We start from the raw sequence: 7,174 nt of genomic DNA on the forward strand, positions 1-7,174 counted from the left end.
CTGCAGTCGCAATTTTCACATCTCGTCAATTAATTTCTGCTGATCGGTTCTCTAGTGTGTAAACGAACCAATCTCTGATACCACTTGATGGAAAAAATGCACGCAAAAGCAACACACACAGTCACGAATCAACTGCAGAAAATAAACAACACGGGATTTAACGTGGTTCGGTCGCCAACTATAACCTACATCCACACGGACAACTATTAAGTTTTCATTTTTGTCCTGTTGCACACCAATTATAAGTACAATGATATCTTTAAATAGAAATTATAAAGGAAACACAATGATTAAGCCCACTCACTAAACATGGTGTATAGTCAGCCCAACCTAATTGGTCATAACTTCATACCCAACAATAAAAAAGTAGAAATTTGGAGATATTGGTTTAAATTCCTACACTCCATAAAACTAACCCTACAAACCTATTTTTACATTCCATAAAGGGTTGAAGTGTAAAATTGGGTACAAAGCAAATCTTTTTATAACTTGGATGAAATAAATTCCCTATAAATTGTCATTGCATGACTGAAAAGTGGGCTTGTGCTTCTTCCACCAAGGTGAATGAATCATTGTCAAGTGTTTTCCTATATAATTTATTCTGGTATGTTAAATTAAAATTAAAACATTATTTTAAATAGATTAAATCTAATTTACTAAAGGGATCAATGAAATTTAGTGAATAAAATAATTGTAATTTTTACAAAAGATCTGCACAAAATATATTATTAAATATATATACATAGTATTGCTAAATGTAAAGCTATTTCTCCACATTGTACCTGAGTTATGAAATCTTCATACCGTAGACATCACATGAGAACAAATAATAGAGGTACCTAACAGAGGAATTTCAAGAAAATATTATTTTATAAATTAAAAAAGGTATAAAAAGAAAAGAAAATTATAAATTTGACAAAAGATATTTAAATGTCAGAAGTGGGATTTGAACCCACGCCCTCTCTCGAAGACCAGAACTTGAGTCTGGCGCCTTAGACCACTCGGCCATCCTGACACTTTTGTTAACCTTAAGAATAGATTTAAAATCAATTACCAATATATTTCATGAAGCTGTATAAGAAGTACTTGTAATCAATCACAATAATTTAAATTAAATTATATTTTATAAGCTAAATCATATTCTATACACAAAGTAGGTTATCTCGTGTTTCATTAGTGACATTTTAAAAAAAACATTTGAAATTATAGAAAGCATGAATATTTTTTTTGCAGCACACTAATCTATCATAGAGAGAGCTCTAAATCTCAAGAAAAACATATGCAAGTTACAACAATTTTACCTAACTATCCTTATAAGCAAATAAAAACTCCACTCTGTTTTTTTAGAATTAAAAATTGAAATTAGAGAGTTTACTCAATCATCCAAGAAGATAGAAAGATACTTTATTTGTAAATTATTAACATAATAAAATTAATTATCACATCAAAAATATAAAATTTATATAAAATATTTTTCTCATAAAGTGATATTAGGATATATTATATAAAAGTAAAATTATATCAATTATTCATCGAATTTAGTTGTGATAGACGTAAGGTTCTATCTTCGATAGAACTTTGTAAACTAGTTGTAAGCTAGTATTTTAAAATTTTCTTTCTCCTTTGATATCTTCTCAATCTCACCTATCCATCAATAAATTGAAATTCAAAATCTATTAGTTTTAAGAGTCTGTAAAATAAATATTTATATTTACATATTTTTAAAAGATACATATATATAGTTATATACATACATATATGTGTATGTATATAAAAAGTTTCAATGTCTTGATTACATTATATTTATGAAATTTGGTCAACTGGAATAATGTAGAATGGATTAACATGCATCAAGGTTTCTAGAACAGTAGAAATGATGGTGATTGGTCTTATGATAAAGATTTAGTGGTTCCTTCATGTAGAGTTAACAAAAAAACTTTGTCCTTTAAATGTCATAATATTATTTTGCACATTCACATTCCAATGTAATCTTCGAAATGTAGCATTCACCATCACAAATAATTGGCCCACAAATGGAGATCCCATGTATATGTTTTTAAAATCTCTATATTATATTCCTAAAAAGAAAACAATACACAATAAACAATAAAAAGAAATGAGAACAATTATCAGATAATAATAATTTGTATGATACATATTATGCATTTATATGTATGGCACAGAAGGTCACTATTAATTCACTTGCATCAACTTTGTGGTCTATGTTCTTTTTTTTCAGCCTCCTCTTATTTTTTTTCCTCTATTTATATTTCAATAAAGCATCTATCACTTGATTGCATGTGTTCAATGTTTCAATAACCTACTTAACGAATTACGTTTCTTCCAACTAAAGGCTTAATTTGTTAAGCAATTAGTGGATTCGCTCAACACTAACTTTTTTGTGCTCAACGAATCCCTCTTGCACTGGTCTTTGAATTATTGAGCTTTTATATGATCCTGTTTACTCAGCATTGAGATGTCGTTTGTATATGTTAGAGTAACTTTAGTTCTTCTTTCATGTCTTCCTTGTGTATGACGAACTTCAACATGATCTTTTCATTTAATGCACTTTATGCAACTTTAAATACTTTTTTTTCTTTGTGCAACATTCTTTATGAATTACTAGCAGTATACACTTCCTTCAATAGTAAAGTCTTTTGTATCATTGCATGGTACAAGGAAAGTAGCTGGGTCAAAATTTAAGAGTAGCTATTTCAGGAGAACTAGTTGTCATTGCAACTTTAGCTCATGTCCTAAGAGATATTTGAACGTTGATGTTTGGCGCGAGTCTCTTGTTAATCTAAATATATGAAAGCACAGAGAAAACTATGAAGAGAATACATAATTTATTCAATAATAGAAGCATGGCTTTATAGGCCTGTACAAACTGAAATGGTAACAAATGAAGCGTAAAATAAGCAACTACTTAGATCTAGTCAATCCTATAAGTTAGGACTGTTTATTGACTTATTAAAAATAGCTAACAAACTAAAATAGCTAACAATCCCTCCCTTAAGCTCTTGAGCTTATCTCATGAACTACAAATACTCCAAGCAAACGTCTCAGTTTTTCAAATTGTTCAATCTTTAAAGCTTTCGTCATAATGTCAGCCACTTGCTCATTTGTATTGCAGTATTTCAGTGTGATAGTTTGATCATTAACTAAGTCTCTGAGAAAATGGAATCTTACTGCTATATGCTTACTCCTGCCATGAAAAACTGAATTCTTGGACAATTGTATGGTAGAACTATTATCACAGAAAATTTTTGTAGCTCCGTTTGCTTCTATTCCAAGATGTTCTATAATTCGTTTGACCCAAATACATTGGCATGCACAATATGCTGCAACAATGTATTCAGCTTCAGTGGTTGATAAGCTTACCACAGGCTGTTTTTTTGAAGCCCAAGATACAACAGCAGTTCCAAACATAAATACTGATCCAGTAGTGCTTCTCCTATCATCCGAGTCTCCTGCATAGTTGCTGTCACTATAGGCAGAAAAACTTATTTTCAGCTGTCCCTTTTGATAGAAGAGACCATGTTCAATAGTGCCTTGTAGATACCTGAGAACACGTTTTGTTGCTGCCCAATGGGACTCTTTGGGGTTGGCCATATATCTACTAATTAAACTGACACAAAACATTAAGTCTGGACGTGTGACTGTCAAGTACATGAGGCTGCCAATTGCTTTTTTAAACCTTATAGCGTCTACAGGAATTCCTTCATCATCCTTAGATAAAGCAGTTCCTGGAACCATGGGATTTCGCACAGAGTTGCTATGTAACATATCAAACCGAGCTAGAATCTCACGTGCATATCTTCTTTGGCAGATAAAAATACCAGCTTCATTTTGTATGACTTCTATGCCCACGAAGTGTCTCATTTTGCCAAGATCAGTCATGTCAAACTCCAACTGCATTGAGTGTTTAAATTCTTCGCATATAGCTCTGCAACTCCCAGTAAAGAGGAGATCATCCACATACAAGCTTACTATTAAAATATCGCCTCTAACCTGTTTTGTGAACAAGGTGTGTTCACTGGTGCATCGTGCAAACTGTTCTCTGGCAAAATAAGCTTCAATCTTACTGTACCAGGCTCGTGGAACTTGTTTGAGCCCGTAGAGAGCTTTCTTTAGCTTGTATACTTGGCCTTCTCTACCTTCTTTGATAAACCCAACAGGTTGATGAACATAGATATTTTCTTGAATTTCACCATGCAAGAAGGCACTTTTTACATCAAGCTGAAACACGTCCCATGCATGATGAGCAGCTACTGCTAGCAACACTCTAACTGTGTCAAGTCTAGCAACTGGAGCAAAAACTTTAGTGTAGTTGATTCCATATTTCTAAGCATACCCTTTTGCAACTAAGCGGGCTTTATACTTCTCTACGTGTCCTCTTTCATTGAGTTTGGCTTTGAAGACCCATTTTACACCTATGGGTATCACATCTTCAGGTGGGTCAACAAGTTCCCACGTATTGTTTCTTTCTATGGCTTTCATCTCCATGTCCATGGCCTCCTTCCATTTCTGACTCTTATTAGCTTCCTCAAAAGTTTGCGGATCGTCATGGCTTGTTGTTAGCATTGCTAGCAAGTTGTCTTCTTCTGCAAGTAGATTGGTTTCATAATCTGCCAGCCATGTAGGTTGTCTTCGAATTCTTGAGGCCCTCCCTTCAATAGGGTAAGATGCAGGATCAGAAACTGGTTCCTGCGGTTCTGAGTCAAGGTTGCTACCTCTAGCTGCTTCGTGAACAACAGTGTTGTCGTTTCCTTCTTCTTCACTTTGGCTTTCTAAATCAGGTGTAGAACGTGAGCTCTCGGCTTCACTCGCGTGCCAATTCCACCCTTTGTCTTCTTCAAATATGACATCTCTACTCACAATGACCGTCTTTGTCATTGGATCAAAAAGCTTGTAAGCTTTAGTTTCATCACTCACTCCCAAGAGAACACATGTGTGACTCTTGTTATCTAACTTGCGTCTTCTTTGATATGGAATATGAACATGTGCAATACATCCAAATATTCGAAAGTAATCAACACGAGGCTTTACTCCACTCCATACCTCTTCTGGAGTGCCATGACTTACTGCAGTAGTTGGACTGCGGTTTTGAACATGAACACACCATCTCACTGCTTCAGGCCAAAAGGATTTGGGGACTTGTTTTTCATGAAGCACTGTTCGGACTGCATTCATGATAGTACGGTTCTTGCGCTCTGCAATTCCATTCTGTTGAGGAGTGTAAGCTGCTGTCAGTTGCCTGGAGATACCATGATGAATACAAAAATCGGTAAACTCCTTGGATGTGAATTCTCCTCCTCTATCAGTTCTCAAGCAAATAATAGAAGTTCCAACTTCCTTTTCAACACATGTTTTGAAATTCTTGAATGTTGTGAAGGCTTCAGATTTCTCATGTAAAAAATAAACCCATGTCTTACGGGAATAATCATCAACAAAACTCAGTATATACCTTTTTCGGCTATTGGAGATAGGTGAGATAGGACCACAGACATCAGCATGGACTAGCTGTAACTTAGTTGATGCACGCCAAGAGCTTAGCTTGGGTATGGTTTCACGGTGTTGTTTGCCAACCAGACATGTGGTGCATATAGTTGTGGAAGTTTTCAATGAGGGTAGCCCATATAGTTGATGTTTGGCGCGAGTCTCTTTGGGAACATATGTAGTAGACAATCTCTGTCGTATAGAAATAAGCTTTAGGAATACTCTTTGATCTTGTGTCAACTTAGAGTTTGTATTGAACTTATGTAATGCTCGTCCACTTCTTTATCAGACGTTCTAGTTGGTCTCTTTTATGCTCTTTTCGTATGACATTCATCATAATGAGACTCTAAATCATATTAAAACCATTTTTGGGTCCAAATTTTAGTTTTTGCTACTTTGTCTTCATGCGTAACTTTATATTTTTATGAAATCAATTAAGTTGACTGTACGAGGATTAATTTTAAAAAGATAAAGAAGATATATCCATCTATAGAACTCGAAATTCATTAGCAAGAAATTGGGTTATGTGGGTTATATGTATTGAGTAGTAACGTGTCTATCTATAATAAAAGAAACTCTAGGAAATAATTTTCTCTAAAAACACCTCACACCATAGAGAGAACATACACTTTTGAAATTTATTTATTCCTAGAACAAGGTCAAGAAAAATCAAAATTTCTATTATTGACCTTGCCTTTATAAGCAAAGATATTTGAAACACTTTGGGCAATTTACGGCATTACTTGAACATGTGGTTTAGTAGTCAAATAGAAACTGAAAATGTGAAGAAAGGTTGGACGAAGAAGGAACCAACATACAATGGTCAATGCTTTGCTTCCTAAAATTTTCAAGTAATATAAATAGCGAATAGAAGACTTCTCCTAATTACTTGGAAGTGAGTTTAGAGTCGAAAAGGAAGGAGAATGCTGGTCTTTCTTTGCTCAAAAGAGTTATTTGTGTAGTTATTGAAGACCATTATCCATACAAGTCGGGTAACAATATTAAAAAATATTTAATAAAAACCAATTTTAGAAACAAAAAATAGTTATACTGATTAAATTAAATACTATTTTAGTAAATATAACAACTAATTATTTTTGTCTCTAAAATCAATTTTTATTTAATGATTTTCTCGTAGTATAAGTCATTTATATCTTACTTATCTTAAGCATTGATCATACTCATACTCATCTTAAGCACTGGTATTTTTCTTTTTAAAGCTTTTCTTCATCTTTTTCCTTGTTGATTATGTGAAAGTCAAGTTATTAATGGGAAGTTTTTCAACCACTTGAACCTGTTTATTTTTATTTTATTGAATCCTCCTGTACAATCTACCCCGGATATTTTATGAAATTTACTTTTGCTTTTTCTAATGCTAAAATTATCTCCTTAAGTTCAAAAACCTTAGTTTGACTTAAGAATCATTTAATTGAATTTATAAAACCCAAATTATGATTAAAAAAAGTCTATATTATGCGTTTTTGTTAAATGTAAAGGATATTTCCCCACATTAGACATGAGTAATGAAATCTTCATATAGTAGACATCACATGAGAGCAAATAATGAAGGTACCTAACAGAAGAATTTCAAGCAAATATTATTTTATAAATTAAAAAAATATAAAAAGAAAAAAAAAATATAAACATTAGAAATTTGACAAAAAAATTGAGAAAA

The 7,174-nt window shown here is 33.0% G+C and overlaps 1 non-coding gene across 1 annotated transcript; it reads right to left on the minus strand.

Annotated features, from left to right (window-relative positions):
* Nucleotides 1-931: 931 nt before the first annotated feature.
* Nucleotides 932-1,015, minus strand: TRNAL-CAA (transfer RNA leucine (anticodon CAA)). Its single transcript has one exon. It is a non-coding gene; the product is annotated as a tRNA-Leu (tRNA).
* Between the last annotated feature and the right edge of the window lie 6,159 nt (nt 1,016-7,174).

The sequence above is a fragment of the Phaseolus vulgaris genome, chromosome 11 (genome assembly GCF_051622355.1).
Source record: "Phaseolus vulgaris cultivar YP4 chromosome 11, ASM5162235v1, whole genome shotgun sequence".
Lineage (NCBI taxonomy): Eukaryota > Viridiplantae > Streptophyta > Magnoliopsida > Fabales > Fabaceae > Phaseolus > Phaseolus vulgaris.